Source organism: Electrophorus electricus, chromosome 26 (genome assembly GCF_013358815.1).
Source record: "Electrophorus electricus isolate fEleEle1 chromosome 26, fEleEle1.pri, whole genome shotgun sequence".
Classification (NCBI taxonomy): Eukaryota; Metazoa; Chordata; class Actinopteri; order Gymnotiformes; family Gymnotidae; genus Electrophorus; species Electrophorus electricus.
The window spans coordinates 2,174,936-2,191,407 of NC_049560.1; the positions used below are offsets into that span (position 1 = coordinate 2,174,936).

The 16,472-nt window shown below is 42.2% G+C and overlaps 1 long non-coding RNA gene across 2 annotated transcripts; it reads right to left on the reverse strand.

The window, feature by feature from the left end:
• Window positions 1–254: 254 nt before the first annotated feature.
• LOC113569073 lies at window positions 255–3,538 on the reverse strand. 2 transcript variants are annotated; one of them, XR_004775672.1, is made up of 5 exons: window positions 3,386–3,538; window positions 2,985–3,076; window positions 2,118–2,207; window positions 1,805–1,879; window positions 255–843 (listed from the first exon to the last, which is right to left on the reverse strand). It is a non-coding gene; the product is annotated as an uncharacterized LOC113569073 (long non-coding RNA). The 2 variants fall into 2 exon arrangements; XR_004775671.1 differs by lacking the exon at window positions 3,386–3,538 and adding an exon at window positions 3,204–3,348.
• Window positions 3,539–16,472: the final 12,934 nt, after the last annotated feature.

Sequence of the window (16,472 nt, forward strand, 5' to 3'; positions counted from 1 at the left end):
CTCGCATATATGAGCCGTCAAGTTGATTCCCAAAGCATCCTCTGATGCTGCAATATGTAACCTGGCATGACTGTACATTGCTCAAAAGAGGTTTGTTACATCTGACAAACTAGACAAACATACCTATTCTAAATAAAAAACCAAAACAACTAGTTTCAAAGTGAAAAGTTTCTATACAGTCTAGTAACACCTATTATCTTACATATACAGAATGAGAAAACCGGAATTGAGAAGTGCTAAGATTTTATTCTGCTAAATCCCAATGCACAATATACTGTATATATCATATTCATATGCATTTATGCATATATGTGGATAACAAGGTGGACAAAACCTTTTATTCACTGAAGCAAGCCAGTGATCCAGTAATGGTGTTACTTTGTCAACATTATATTTGAACCATATTATGGTTTATTAATGCTGAATCTCACAACTTGGTGACGTTACCTAATGCACTATATAATGCTATTTTGGCAGTGGTTTAAAAGACGAAGAAGAAAAAGAAGAATAAAAAACAAAACAGATGATCACCAAAGATCAAGTATTAATATTTCATTAACTCCTTCAGCATTAGTTACAGCAGCACAGCCCCCCAGAATCTCTTCATGTCATCACTGTAGAATACAGAAGTCAGAAAGACAATAATGTAGCCTACACGCCCATGAATCAGTGTGAGCCTGGGGACTGAGGACACGTCTTCACACTGAAGTGAATTTAACTGCAAAATCTATAAAACTCAAAGTTTCCGCAAAGTTCTGTTTTTTTTGGTATCTCCTCTGGTGCACAGTCGCTGGGAGGAGCCGTGTGCTGACCCCACCTGTCATGTGCTGAGTTGAGTTCATTCTGCACAATAAGAGATGTATTAGAGGATTAGAAGAAGCAACAATTCATGAAAGAATTCCCTATACTATTCAAAATGTAGTTCAAATTATCTGGTGTGACTTTTCGTATTGTTGTTGTTTGTTGGTTTGTTTGCTTGCTTGCTTGTTTTTTATTGCACCATATACAAAAATATTATTTATACTAAACCTTAGAATAAGACACAATGGATCTGTTATGACATTTGCTATTTTGTGTTTGAGACACATCTCAAGTCATATTTGCAGGAAAGCCTGTAGTATCATCTCATGTAATTAGTTCATAAGAAATTATCCATCTTATATCTAAGATACTTGGATTCAGATATCTGATCAGTCTTTTGTAATTCAGTCACCATCTCCAGGAAAGTTGATTGAGAGTACAATAGTTGCACTTCATATAAAAATTAACACGAAGGGACCCGATGGAGGTTGCTGGTTGCAGTGGATGTATGATACTGGGTGGAGGAGAGCATACATGCTGCTTTGCTGGTCCAACTGGAGCTACATTTAGGTGGTGATGTGAGCTTAGTGGTGGAAGGCTGTTTGCACTACTGTTTGCTTGAGCTTGCTACAAAGATTTGGTTTAATAATACTAATACATTTGGAGGCCATTATACCACTCATTGTTATTAGTGCAATAATCAAGAAGCAGTCAAGCTGAAACAAAGGGAAAATACTAAAAAGAAGCAATGAAATAAAAATGAATAATCACTTAGTAGAAAATCTGTATGATACTGTATTATATAGCACATCATACCATAATGCCTGGATGTGGATCATACACAGTGAAGTTACAGGAGGAGAAATGTCTCTAGATTTTGTAGATTAATACAAATTGAGCCCAAACCAAAGTTTTGAATTGTGAGATTTTGACTAGAGGTGGGAGTTTGAGGAGTGCAGGAGTGATTAAGAGTGTCAGGAATGATGAGTGGAGGCAGGATTACCTTGACTGATACTGTTGGTGAGACTGTTGAATGAGGTTGGCTGTGTGGAAGTAGAGGCCATCTTTGAGTCGCTATCTGTATGACAAGATCATGAGCATAACAGAGTCCAACATTACCAATTTAATCAGCAGCTTTTTACTTTTTTATTACTCTTCAGACAAAACAGATCTGCTGTAGCAAACCCCGTTTGTATTGATCTGTGTACATGCGAAACACGTGGATGAGAGCCTCTAGTCTAAAACACTGTGTGTAGAAAGAAGTTATGATCACAATTTCATTATATGAATCATACTGCAGTATAAGAGATCATTACCTGTTCCAGCAGTGGTTGTGGGTAATTGTTGCTGTTGACGTGAGGGGTTGTGTGGAGGAAAGGATGTGCTCATATTTATGTCTACAAGAACTGAGAGTATATTAATATATTTTAAATTAATACCATAATAATATCATACAGGCTACACATGTTCCTTACAATACACTAATACAAAATGTACTTTATGTTACTCTTACTAATTTTTGGTTGGTATTGACATCAGTTAAAACATGTGGATGAGAGGCTGTAGTCTAATACACTGTCTAAAAGGGGTTTTGATCACAATTTCATTACATAAATCCATGTTTGAGTCGCTACCTATTTGACAAGATCATGAGCATAACATAGTCTAATGTAAACACCAGCTTTTAATTTTTTCCTCCATTGTGACCACACAAAGCAGACAATAATTACACTTCAAGGGTGCAGTTACTTACCTGCCATGAGGATTAGCTGCAAAGTTGCTCATTTTTAACTTCCATCAAAATTGCTCTGACTCTATATATTTTTATATTTTATGTTTAATATTACCCTCACAAAGAGAATTCCTTAAATTAAGAATTACGTAATTCTAGCAGTTCCATTTTAGAAACATTTTTTATTATGATAATCCTGTAAACTATAATCTACTATGTTCACATTTACATGTGTTAAGGATAGTAGGCCCTTCAGACCAGTATCACACTAACATTCTCATCTCTAAACAAAAAATGTTAAAGATCAAATAAAAACAGTATAGTTATGCTCAGGTTTTAATTCATATGTACCCGTCTGGATAAAAAGCATCCTGTCACTATTTAGCCCCTAATGACAACTTTGAAACGTGCCTCCATTCAAAAAATGTTACCAATAAAATTTTGTACTTACATATTGCTAATCCTGTTAGGACCAAGAACATTAGCCCAAGAAATTTCGCCATTACCAGGGGTACAAGTGCCTCTTCTAAGACACCATAAGTCCTGGTAGAAACAGAAACAAAGAGTTAAACATTGGTCTATTTTTGCTTTTGGGGGGATTTTTTCCTGCTTTTGTAATAGAAATCATTGTAGATTTTGCTCATTGAACACTCCAACTTCTCAAACTTACGTTTTCTCTGGTGTCTAATCAGTTGGCACGGTTTCCTGGGTGTTTATAAACCCCCAGTGTACTGAAGCTTGCTTTAGGCTTGAGAAAAAGAGCAATGACACGAACACGCTCACCTTCAGTAATGCGCTAAGGGCGCCTTAACAGGAAGTTGCATTTTAATAAGACACGCCACAGTCTCTCACCTTGTACTTCTGTGTCACCCTTTAAAAATATGAACCAACATATTAAGGGCTTCAAGATCATCCATATAGAAAACGTCCGCCTGTCACGGAACGCTCGCCTCCCGCGAAGCACACGGTTTGGTTAGCCACGTGCAGTGGGAGGACCTTCGTTTGTGGCCACGCCTGCACACACCTGCGCCTCGTGTGTCTATGTGTAAACCCACGTCAGGGTGTGCAGCGTCGTTGGTCATTGTTGACGTAGCGTGTTAATGTTTAATGGTGACGTTAAATGTTTTCGTTACTGTCAACTGTATTCGTGCGCGTTTAATGTCAACTGTTTCATGTTCGTGTTAACGTTTCTAATGCTTGTGAGTGCCGTTATCGTTAATAATAATAATAATAATAATAATAATAATAATAATAATAATAATAATAATAATAATAATAATTCGCTTTCAGATTTACCAATTAGTGGGCTGTGGTGTGTGTCCAAACTTACTAAACTGTCCCACTATAAAATAACCCACTTACAACAAAAGCATCGATGAAGTGAAGGAAGCACCAAAAATATTATACAAATACCATATTACGAATAAACACCCTTCACATTAACAAATCCTACTAAAATTCTAAAACATCCATTCCACATCCACACTGAATAATGACACATTTTCTCCATGCAAATAATATGAGAACAGATCTAAATCTAATTCATTTAGTCTTCTGTTTAGGGTTAAAAGCGGAAGACACGTTCATATAGTTTAAGGACTCCATGAATACATCTCACTTTTCTAGGGCCTTCAACGTAGGGTGTGCTGCAAGATACCACTTCCTTGCTCATTCTTCTTTTCCTCTCTTTGGTTTCCCACCTGTTTGAGGAAGTAGCAGAGGCATATTCATATGAGAACTCACAAGAGCAGCTTTCTTGACAGAAACCTTTCTAGAATTTCTATTTGCTTTGTCAAGTCAACAGGTGATTTTTTATCATTTAAAATTGACCATAAAGTACTGACTCTAATGTTGTAGGATTTCATGATTGTTCAATTAATTTCATTAAGAATTGGCCCAGACATTAGAATCTAATGTATTGACCTCAAGTAACAATCTCTACAAATATTTCATGAACATTTACATAACAAAATCAGTCACTGGTTCAATTGTATGGAATGCCTGTTCTTCATTGACTGTGATGACTGTCATTGTTTATGCAGCATCAGTAAAGTTTGAGATATGACATGCACACGTGGATATGCATAGGTTTGACAGTGAAGGAGAATGTTCCTGTCTGATTTGTTTGGATAAGGTTTAATTCTATAACCCTGAGACACACGTGTAAATGAATAATCTCATCACAGGAAAACACTGCCACACCTATCAAAGAAAGAGAGAAAAATCTCAAACAGAACATGCGTGACAAAAAAAACCCAAAAGATTAGTATTGCTGTCTTAATCTCGAGTGACCACTTCCACTTTTCTATCTCTCATCCATACACATGAACACACCCATAAACCATTTGAACAGTTGTTATCGTTCCACAGTGGACTCGTTTAGTCTTACGTATGAATTCAGTGAATGAGTGTGAGGAGGTCCAGCCTTCTGGAACTTTCTGAACTTTCTGCTTCGGGAACTGTGACAGCAAACGGTATACACGGCGTACAGCGCATCTCTTTTGTAAGCGTGTATTTCAGCAGTAGAGAGGCAGTCAGTAATGTTAAAAGATTCTCACCCTACAATTACCCTTGAAAAAAAAAATAAAACATTTGTTTTGGTGTTTTCTTTCCTCAAAATACTAGTGTAGTGGCTGATTATAAAATGAGACTGATCTTTCATAGCTACTGTACAGATAGGAAATGTGCCTCAGAGCCTGCTAGCTAATGGTAGCTAATATTGTCCTGTTCATGAGGAGCAGAAATGTGTTGTTTTTTTGTTGTTTTTTTTGCCTGTGCAAAGCATAACACATCGTTAGGTAGATTAATAGTGATAATAATCTCCCCATTATAACCAAGAAACTGTTAAACTGTTCATCAAACAAAGCCCCTAGCTAACATTGGAAAAAATAGTCATTTGGATGTAGCTAACTAATAAACGAACAATTCCCCAGCAACAAGAAAAAAAAAAAAAAACAATCACTCTTGGATGTAACACATCTGTATAACTACTTAACTGTAATTAAGCGATTAATGTAAGAATAATAATCACCATTTATAAGAAAAAACGTTTATTGCTCTTCAGCACTAAAATAATATCAAACGCTAATCATTTTTGCATGAATGCTAACTTATAGCTAGCATTATGGCAGAGTTCCCTACCCTCACACATGTAGATTTCAACAATGGACAGTGGGTCAGCCACTCAGTCAGTGTATCATTAGCAAAGATGCCTTCATAAGAACAGCGAAAGAAACAAACATTTGAAAAATCATTTGTTTATATTTCTAAAGATTGCGTGGCGTTTATTTGAAGGTGCTAAATATGATACGAAGTGTCTCAATCCATATGGGTAAAAACTGAAAGCATATACAATGGAACTAAAGGAATTATAGAGCTAGGCTAATCCAATCATGACCTGTTTACATTCACTGTGTCAGGACATAGAAAGTACTCATCAAAATTCCGTTAACATAGTAATTACAGGCTAATAACTGGCTTACGCTGACAATGAGCGTGCATGGCTGAAATATGATTTGTCCTTGTGCCATACCCAGGTCCTAGGAACAACTGGATCAACAGACATACAAATGTGACTGTTTTGCTCTGTGTACAGAAGAATAGGGTGTATCTGCTTGAAGCAGACTACCAAATACCATTTCAGTGGCTAAACTAAAAGAAGGCTAAGACTAAAATCGATTTAAAATTTAAAATTGTCATAAAGGCTAGATCTGTAAGGGAATAGCAGTTACCTGTGTGCTCACTGAAACTAATTATAATGAGCTAATTAAACCTGTTGTAATTTCCTATTGCTCTGACCTTTGACATATATGCACCTCAATCTGACACTGCCTTTCTGGGCACAGATAATACATAACTTGCCCTTTGACTTTGGACAGCATTAAGCATATTTACAGCACCAATGATAATTGCATCCAGTTGGTGATCATCTAGTGTTGGTCTTTATTAGTTTTTGAACATCTATTAAAATTTCTAGAAACACTACTTGAGAAAACATTTCTCTCTGACTGCCTCAAAATACCACCTAAGCCTCATTCCAGTCATACAGATCTACTCCCCTGCAGAGTTTTGTTCCAACCACAATCATAACACAACTGGCCAAGTTATACTGAAATGATTTGAAGAGAAATATCTCACTGGGATGACCCAGACCAATATCGCAATTTAAGATACAATTTATGTTCTGTCTTAGATTAAGGTATCAAATAGTTTAATCATTTAGCCATAGCTGACATATAAGTTCATTAATGGTATCATGGGGACATGCCCACTGACACACACACACACACACACACACACACACACACACACACACACACACACACACACACACACACACACACAAACACCTCCCAATTACCTGATTATTGACATTATTGATGGCATCTGTGACTTGTTTGTCTCATTTGTTTCTTTTCTATATAAAGCTCACTGTTACTCTAGTAAGCTCACTGGTACTCTATTAAGGGGACAGACACCCTAGTTTTTAACTCTCCACCTTCTGCATATCTGAAAAACTCAATGGTAGCGTCCGAGCGACATATGGAACATCATGGGAACAGCAGGCTTGGGGAAAAAAAAAACTTGGACAAAATGACAGCAAGACCTGCCTGTACGCATCCTTTCTCTCAAAGTTACAGCAATTACTATAATTATATAATATTCATGTATTTGAACCAGCCAGCCCACAATACGTGTTCAAGGACAACTCTTTTAGCCACACTACATGCATGCAGGCTGCCATGTTGGCCTCCACCCACTGTTTTGTCTATAGCCTATAAAATTGCAGGAAGTGATTACAGAGAAACTTACTGCATTGTCTTTACGAGAAATAAGCAGTGAGACAATAGATAGTTAGAAAATTTGTAGATTTTTTCCCCTGTTGTTAGTTCCTCTTAGAGTACCCAGGTGTTCCATGAATGTGGGTCAACACAATAACAGTGCATATTCATCTAGACATGTGAGTTTGATAATGAGTTTAAATTGAGGAATGCAAAAGAAAGATTTCTTGATAAAGTCTGTTGGCCGTAGCACGTACTGACCTCGCAGTGGTAGGGTGACACGCACAAACCCGTCAGTGGAGACTGACGGGTGGAGGCCCGCCGGGGAGGGTTGCTCTGCATACCACTGGCAGTAGTTCTACCATAAAACTACTCGCATATATGAGCCGTCAAGTTGATTCCCAAAGCATCCTCTGATGCTGCAATATGTAACCTGGCATGACTGTACATTGCTCAAAAGAGGTTTGTTACATCTGACAAACTAGACAAACATACCTATTCTAAATAAAAAAACTAAACAACTAGTTTCAAAGTGAAACGTTTCTATACAGTCTAGTAACACCTATTATCTTACATATACAGAATGAGAAAACCGGAATTGAGAAGTGCTAAGATTTTATTCTGCTAAATCCCAATGCACAATATACTGTATATATCATATTCATATGCATTTATGCATATATGTGGATAACAAGGTGGAAAAACCTTTTATTCACTGAAGCAAGCCAGTGATCCAATAATGGTGTTACTTTGTCAACATTATATTTGAACCATATTATGGTTTATTAATGCTGAATCTCACAACTTGGTGACGTTACCTAATGCACTATATAATGCTATTTTGGCAGTGGTTTAAAAGACGAAGAAGAAAAAGAAGAATAAAAAACAAAACAGATGATCACCAAAGATCAAGTATTAATATTTCATTAACTCCTTCAGCATTAGTTACAGCAGCACAGCCCCCCAGAATCTCTTCATGTCATCACTGTAGAATACAGAAGTCAGAAAGACAATAATGTAGCCTACACGCCCATGAATCAGTGTGAGCCTGGGGACTGAGGACACGTCTTCACACTGAAGTGAATTTAACTGCAAAATCTATAAAACTCAAAGTTTCCGCAAAGTTCTGTTTTTTTTTGGTATCTCCTCTGGTGCACAGTCGCTGGGAGGAGCCGTGTGCTGCTGACTCCACCCTGCCGGATTTCACACTTGCCTTCTGCTGCCGCTGGAGACGCCTAGCGTTTGCAAGAGCAGAAATGATGGTTTCACTGAAAAAAGAGCAGCAGTTTCATTTCCTCATGCAGCCTTTACACTCTGTGAAAGTGTAATGTTCCTGTCACTGAACAGGTTGGCTGCATCACCATTTATGTTCTGATTTTTCAATGTACTGTATATTTCTGGGGGGAGGGTGAATGGAGCATTTGTGTTGGGGGATGCTTAAGGTCTTATAAATCAACCGTTATTTTCCTAGAGAGAGACTGATCCTACCTCTTTTAAAAAGATTTATGGCAGACTCAACACTGTGACTGTAAGACTAGGCTCAACCTATGGCTGTGAAAGCCATGCATTTTGAGGGGCCAGAATGTCCAACCTACACCACTGGATGGCAGTGTGCATCCATCTCTACTCTTCTCTGCTCTTCTCTCTCTCTCTCTCTTTCTCTCTCTCTCTCTCTCTCTCTCTCTCTCTCTCTCTCTCTCTCTCTCTCTCTCTCTTTCCCCACTAAAGGCGACCTGTGTTTTTCACATACCTGCATGGCCTACCTTAGTCCTCCATGTTACATAAAGGCTTTAAGTCACATCAGCAGACACACTCTCTCTTATGAGGCCTCCGAGTGGAGTCCCGCGCCTGAACTTACTCCCGCCCCAGAGCTACAGCAGGCTGCCGCGCCTGGGCTCCGGCGTATGCGCCACATGTCCCAGGCTTGTGGCACCGCGCGGCAAGTTCACAAGGTCTCCGGTTTGACGGACAGCCTCCTAACGAGGAGAGCCCGGAGCTGTGCCGCTCAGCCTGGGTAAGCTCCTCCAGCTCTGCTCCCCTCCCACGGTGCTCAGGGAAACAGCGGGCAGACATGCGAGTGTTTGTCTTCCTCCACGCGTGCACACACACACACACACACACACACACACACATGCATGCACACACCAACACACGCACAGCTGTGCATGAATCTGACACCGCATATGAACTTAAGCTTCGTGACAGGCTGCACAGAGTTGCAAAACGCCATTAAAACTTTGCACAGACCCTCCATGACTAGCAGTGCATTTCTATACAAACCGACCTCTTTGTCCTCATTCACTGTAGGCCCACAAGACATGTCACTACATATATATGTAGCCATACTTCCAATTCAGTTCAGGCAAACTATGCACAGGATATAAAAATATATGATAATACAAAAAGCTTTACCAAATGCTGCATATTCAGTGTTGAAAAGGGAATGTTTTTTATGCATGAACAGAAAACAAAAGTATTATTTATACGTCTATTCAAAGCTAAATTCATTTACCTTACAACATGTGCTGTTGAGAGTCAATATTTGGGGCATTTCGGGTTCTTCTTGATTGTCATGGTGAGCTAATGAACCACTTGGTTTGAATGTACATAAACCGCTGAGTAGTTTAGGTATATTTGTTGAAAAATGTTTTCTATGATGATGAAAGGTTTCTAAGGTCTGTAAATGCCTGTTTCTAACACAAAAAGTGTTACCATGGTACTGTCCTGAAGATGTGTGTTCTGGAGTGAGTGTTCCTGGTGTGGAATCAGTGTGTCAAACATGTGTACATCATTATGTCAGCACACACTTGCTGTTCCCTTAAAAGAATAGGACTGAAGTCATAGCTGATTGGTATAACTGGGAAACCAGGAACAAAAGCATGCTTTGAAAAACATTTCTTGTCTGTGCAGACAAAAAGGGGCTGCAATTAAAATTCCAGATAAAGGGATACGAATGTGGCCAGCCACGAATCTGACAGCATCGGGCCCCATCCAACGCAGAGGACACGGTGTGAACAGAGCTGACCGTGGCCACATATCTTACCGTTAGCAACACTGGAGTGCCAGAGGAAGAATGGAGAAGAAAGACAAAAAGAAGGGAGAGAGATGCCAAGTAAAAAAGAAACCTGAGACCTTCCAAATATCATACTGAATGCTGATGATCTAGACATCTATTTTAAACATATACATACCCAGCATACACTTTTCCTCACCTGCCTGCCCAGGTAATAGGGCTGGCCAGGTACTGGAGCAGACTCTCTAGACAAATAAACCGACTGTCTTCCACAGGCACAGACGGGTCGCTACTCTCGCTCTGACACCTAGCCTTTATTGTCGCCTCCTCTTTGGCTAACAGCGAACATTTTACATGGCTATCAGCTTCAGAGGACACCAACCCAGAACAGTATATTAGCAGCAGTCGTTATTGTTTCTTTTTCAAAATGAGTGACGAAAGGGTGAAGCTCAGCTTTTAAAAAAATCACAATACAAAGGTGTGACCTATTATTTATGAGAAATGTCACTTCCATCCACCAGTGACGTAGTATCCCAAATATCCCAGGATGCTTCTTACTGTTATTCCCATCGTTACACCCTTTAGCTCATGAGATTTAGACTATCGTCAGGTTTATTCGCAGATTCCTTTGAGCTCTGCTACTTCATCAGCAATTCTTACAGCACAGCGATACAAATCAGCATCTAATGGCTTTGTTATAGCGCTGGTGGCTATGTCTGAAGCTAAAGCGTTGGCCTGTGGTAGCCGGACCACGGCAGACAAATGGAATGATTCAAACGGGATGTGCTGGAGCGTGGTGCACTCCCCAGATCGCCCCAGGGGATTTGAAGAGAACCTTCCGGTGAGTGTCCAATGAGAGATGGAGCGGAGCCCAGAGACGCGCCTGTCTAATGAGGATCTATGGTCGCACCCACATCCAAGTCACAGGCAAGCTGAAGAGGTATGGGCACCTTTGATAGCGACTATAATGCCAAGTGCCAGCATGCCATATAAACGTAACCATCAAATGATGGATGACCATTGCACAAATGTGAATGTTTTCGTGTCCATTTACATTTTATTATCTACATGAATTAAATGTATTAGTCACTGAATGAGTCATGACAGAGAAGCTTTCGTAAAGGTCTGAGGTTTGACACTGATTATGTTCTATCGAAGCCATCATGGCATTCATCTCATTCCAAGAACGGCATGAATAAGTGTCAGTTAGTGATCACCATGAGGAACAGTTCGCTGCTCGCTGGCCAATCAGAATACATCATTTTGCATTACTGTTAAAATTATGCATATTGTGTGATTTCCGTTATCAGTAAATTCTTACAATCGCGTTGTGGATAATACACTGAGGAGCATGGTTCCGCTTGCTTTCGTGCATGAAGCACACTAAGAATTAAACGGGGAACATTTAGATATTTACATGATAAGAAAAGGGTTAAACTGGTCACTCTGAGATTGTGTTTGTATTTCTCCAAAGCATTCCCCAGAGGCGCCTTCTTTTGGCAGCAGATACTTTGGAAGCACCCCAGAGAGCCCGGTTCTCAAAGCTAGCCACACGCGGGGCGCCGCCTCTGTTCTGCGCGAGCGCTTGACTTCGCCACAGCTCCGGAGCAGAGGAGTTACATGCGCACTCCGCTCGCGCGAGTAGAGACGCACGACTACCACCGCGCCTGCCGGGAGTCGGAAATAGAATAAAATAGTTGGGAGCTTCGATAGCATCGCACAGCCAATCACCATTCACCCATGTAGCCGGAGCGCCGAGAAAACAATCGAGTTTAATTTTTAGTTTGTTTTGTTACGTGACGAACCTGCGATGATTTGTAAGAAACAGCAAAAAAATTTGCTTGGGAGAAACATAAATGTGGCTTACTGTATTAGCTGTTATGACTGTAACTGTAAATAACCAATATAAGAAAAATGAACAAAACAGTATGAACTCTGTATTTTTTTTAACCTTTTAAACAATCACTACAAGCGCTCATTTATATACCATAAAAGACTCGGACTGAAAACAACCTTTAAACAGTGTTTGCCTGCTGGTGGTCTGTGTGAGCGCTCCTTTCTGACTCTCGGGCGGAGGATGAATGAATGCCATCACATTCCCTGCAGCGGAGAATCCTTCTCCGCCCCCACCTGTCCAAGACACCCTGTCCACCCGCCCCTTTCTGCCTCCCCTGCAGGTCGACCCTGCGTGTCCGAGCTAATGAGGAGTTTCCGTGCCACGCTGGGCGCCCAGGTTTGGAGCTGGAGATAGCTAACCCCCCCCCCCCCCCCCCCCCCCCCCCCCCCCAACCCCCACCTCTGCCCCCTCCACCTCCACCCTCCAGTGCAGGGCCCGAGGACTGAGCCCAGCTAAGTCACCGTGTCAGCCACCGTTCCGTCGCACATACATCATGCCGGTCATTAGCGGAGGACCGGGCCAGACCTTTGGCCACCGTGCCACCGGCGGCGGGGAGAGAAGGGCACGGGAAAAAGGAAAGGAAGGAAAAAAGATGGAAAAGCGTGAAAAAAAAGAAAACAGGATGTGTCACTCATTGTCACTTAAAGTGCGAATTTATCAGGCGCCTCTGCCTGCACGCCCATGAATAATGAATGGCTTTGCAGCTTTAGCAGGGCGTCCGGGTACTAATGGGGCAGAAAAGCAGAGGCCTACTTTATGCCGAGAGGAGGCGGAGCCACGAGGGGCCAAGGTGGGTTGAGCCCAGACTCACATCAAGAGGGGGCGGGGCCTCACTGGGGGTGAACCCAGGCCCTCGCCCGGGGGGGGGGGGGGGTTTGAGGTCATGCCGCGGCGAGCCGAGGCTCATGTGGAGAGGGAGTGGGGCTTCGCTGGGTTGAGCCCAGGCTTACACCACGAGTGGGTGGGGCCGCTGTGATGCAAGCACCAGCTCCACTCACGCAATCGCACCGAGAGCCGTCGTCAACTTCTCCCAACTGGTTCACACGATCGCTCGCCTCTGACACTTTCAGATTCACATGGGGCTGCTGCGTGTGAGAACCAATCAAACCTCACCGGCATTGCTTCAAAAACTGCAGAGTAGAGAAAAAAGGAAAGATTTGCCCTCAAAATGAAACAAAAGAGGCTTCTGCTCACGTACTACGTGTGCCACACAGGAGACATATGACCACCCATCCGGATCAGGACCAAGAATCCTGGTGCTGAAGAAGAGGAAGAACATGCAGAAATAAAGGCCTATTGTAAACATCTTAATTGCAACACTGGTTACTGTTGTCTGTCCAGCATTCACTGTATGTAAACCCGACTTAGAGAAGACAGAATGAGTCCAGATTTGTCTGACAGCCCTGATAATTCATATAACCATGGGAACAGATGGTGTGAAACATGGAATTTCATAATCTATAAATTAATCATATATTTATGCACCGCTTTCTCTGCATGGCTTGGATGTAAAACATAGGATCTATACAGAATAAGATTTGGAGCAAAGGACTGCAGGAACTCGGAAGCTCAGTGGATTCTTGGAAGCAAACAATATCTTCAGATGTCTGGAGGATGTCTGAAGGGATTGTCTGGACAGTATAGGACAACTCTTTCCTATGTCCATTCTGCGTGTTGCAGCTATATGCATGTGGCAGGCCTTCCTAAAAAATTGAAGAGCTAAAACTCAGGCTCATATGCGGGACTCCATGAAACACTTTGATCTGCACAGAAAAGGAAGATTCATGGAGGGTTTTTTTTTTAAAAAGGAAAGCAAACAAACAAGGAAGACATTTCTGAGCCACAGCGCGCACTTTCTTTATGTCAGGACTTGGAGAAGTTTCAGCTAATTACGCGCAAAGCCCCCCCACCACCGAGAGCCCGCATCCGTCACTATGCGAGGATGACAAAAGGCAAAGGGAGAGCAAGAAACAAACAAGTGTGGGAAGCGTGAGGGAGTGGGAAAAAAGAGTTTTCCAGCCGGGGGCTCGGGTGACGGCGAAGCCTAATCAGTTGGTTTTTCAGGGGGCGCCTTCAGCGGTTCGTCGGAAGCATGCCTTCTCTGATCAGCGAGCAGAGCAGCCTTCCCTACCCCCTGCTGAGTGCTCTGCCCTCCCTTCCCTGGATCGCCGGCCCAGTCCTGAGCGGTCTGGAGGAGGCTATTTTGCGGCTTCGTTAAGGTGGACGGGCGCTTTCAGCCCGCCGGGGGTCGCAGAGGAGCGCGGCTCTGCCAGGGGGCAGGAGGCCGCGGGGCGGAGGCAGGGCCAGAGACAGTGGGTGCGCCATGCGACCTGGCGCCTCAGAGTCACAGAGGAGGCGAGGCAGCGTTTCCTCCTAGCAAGTGCAAATAAGCGGCCGGATCCCGGCGTCTTCGCCACACGCTTTATTATGCTGATTTGGTTGTGAAAGCGTAAACTAATCAGGGAAACTTCCATCTCCCCTTGCCACCTGGGAGAGCGCAGGAAAGGTTACACGCCGCCAGTCTCGTCACAGGGCCTCGGCTCCGAACTTTGCCGTTCCCTGGACCGCTCTGGTTCAAACAAACAGTTTGAAACATCTGAAGCCCTTTCTCTACAAAAACGGCCTTGCACAGAATAGTTAATTGGTTAGGCGAGTTTTGATAGACTCGTATTGCAGAAAAATTACACTTGGGTAAGCTCACTGGGACCCAAGTTGTAAATAGTTAATTATGACTCTGTATGCAAATGTTGGCCTTTAAATGTATTCAAGGAATAATTCCCATTCATACATTTGCATAAATGCATATTACATGCATTTCATACTCAACTCCTCAAAATGTCATTAAGAATGATACATTTTTTAGAGTTTAATTCTACTTTGTCTGTTAGGTTTGGTTTTTTTTTTTAGTAAACAAACAACAATCAAAATTTCCTGGAGAGTTTCCTTAATACACATCAAGCACTGTTTTTTAGAGCCAGCAAACTAGTCCTCAGCATATATCTCTGTACAAAACGCACACTTCTACACCTGTTTACCACCTAAATGCTTCAATTACCAGAGCATTAATAATAGCTGATTAATCAAATAAGCACCTTTTATATATATATTTTGTCAAGCTGTAGATACAGGATTAAATATAATAGCAATGCTAAAAAGAGAACATGAAATACAGACACTTGCTCAGCTGTATTTAAGGTGTTATTTAGCGATGCAGTGCTATTGTAATCACTTGTGTTGTGTGTTCTTTCTTTTCATAAACGATATTCTTAGGCAGTAAGCGGAGTGAGGGAGAGCAGCAGTCGTGCTCTGTCCTGCGAGCTCCCTTGAAACAGACTGGGAGCGCAGGTAAATGTAGAGATGAGGGGCGGGAAGCTGCAGAACAGAGCCAGGCTCACGGTGTTAATTGGACTTTACAGTAACAGCATGACAGGTGTTTGGAGGGAAAAACTCTGCAAACACTTAGCACCAGGTGACAGAAAAAGGCTGCTCTTTCTCTCTCTCTGTCTCCCTGGCCTTCGTCTCGCTCACTCGCTTGCTCTCTCTCTCTCTCTCTCTCTCTCTCTCTCTCTCTCTCACCTTCTCCACACAGCCCTAAAATAAAATGAACATTGTCTCCTTGTCTACCCACTGACATACAATATGGGGTATGTGAACAGCAGCAGCTTCAGACCGGCCCCCTCACACGCGTTTGGCCCTGCCCCGGTTGGCTTGTGCAGGTTTTAATCCCCAACACAGCCTCCAATACGAACGCCCGTTACTAGAGTTACGAACAGTCCCGAACAGCCATGCCCCCTGCGCCTACCCACACGCTCCGCCAACACCCCTCCGCCGAGAGCGCTGGCAGGTTTTGCTGCAGTGACGTTTAAAATGAAACAAAACAAAACCGAGAGGGGGGGAAAAACGAAACAAAACAAGGTGTTTTCTCAGATTCAGCAGGTCATGCCTCTTTGTTACTGCACCCCTGTCAGAGCAAACCACTTTTAAAACGCAGAATGTCTTCTCTCGCAATAAAAGCTGTCAGCTATCCTATTTGGCAACTCCTTGCTCTCTGCATTCTACCCAGGCAAAGGAATTTGTCCAAGACAGGCTTTTCACCTCTAAATATAGTGCTCCATGCACTGGGGGTTGTACACGAATAAGTGGAATGCAATTTTTGTTTGCTGTAACTACCGATGTACATGGTGCAGGCTGCGCCCATGCCAGGCCTCTCCCCTATTCTGTCATCTCCAAATTGCGTGCCATACGCTG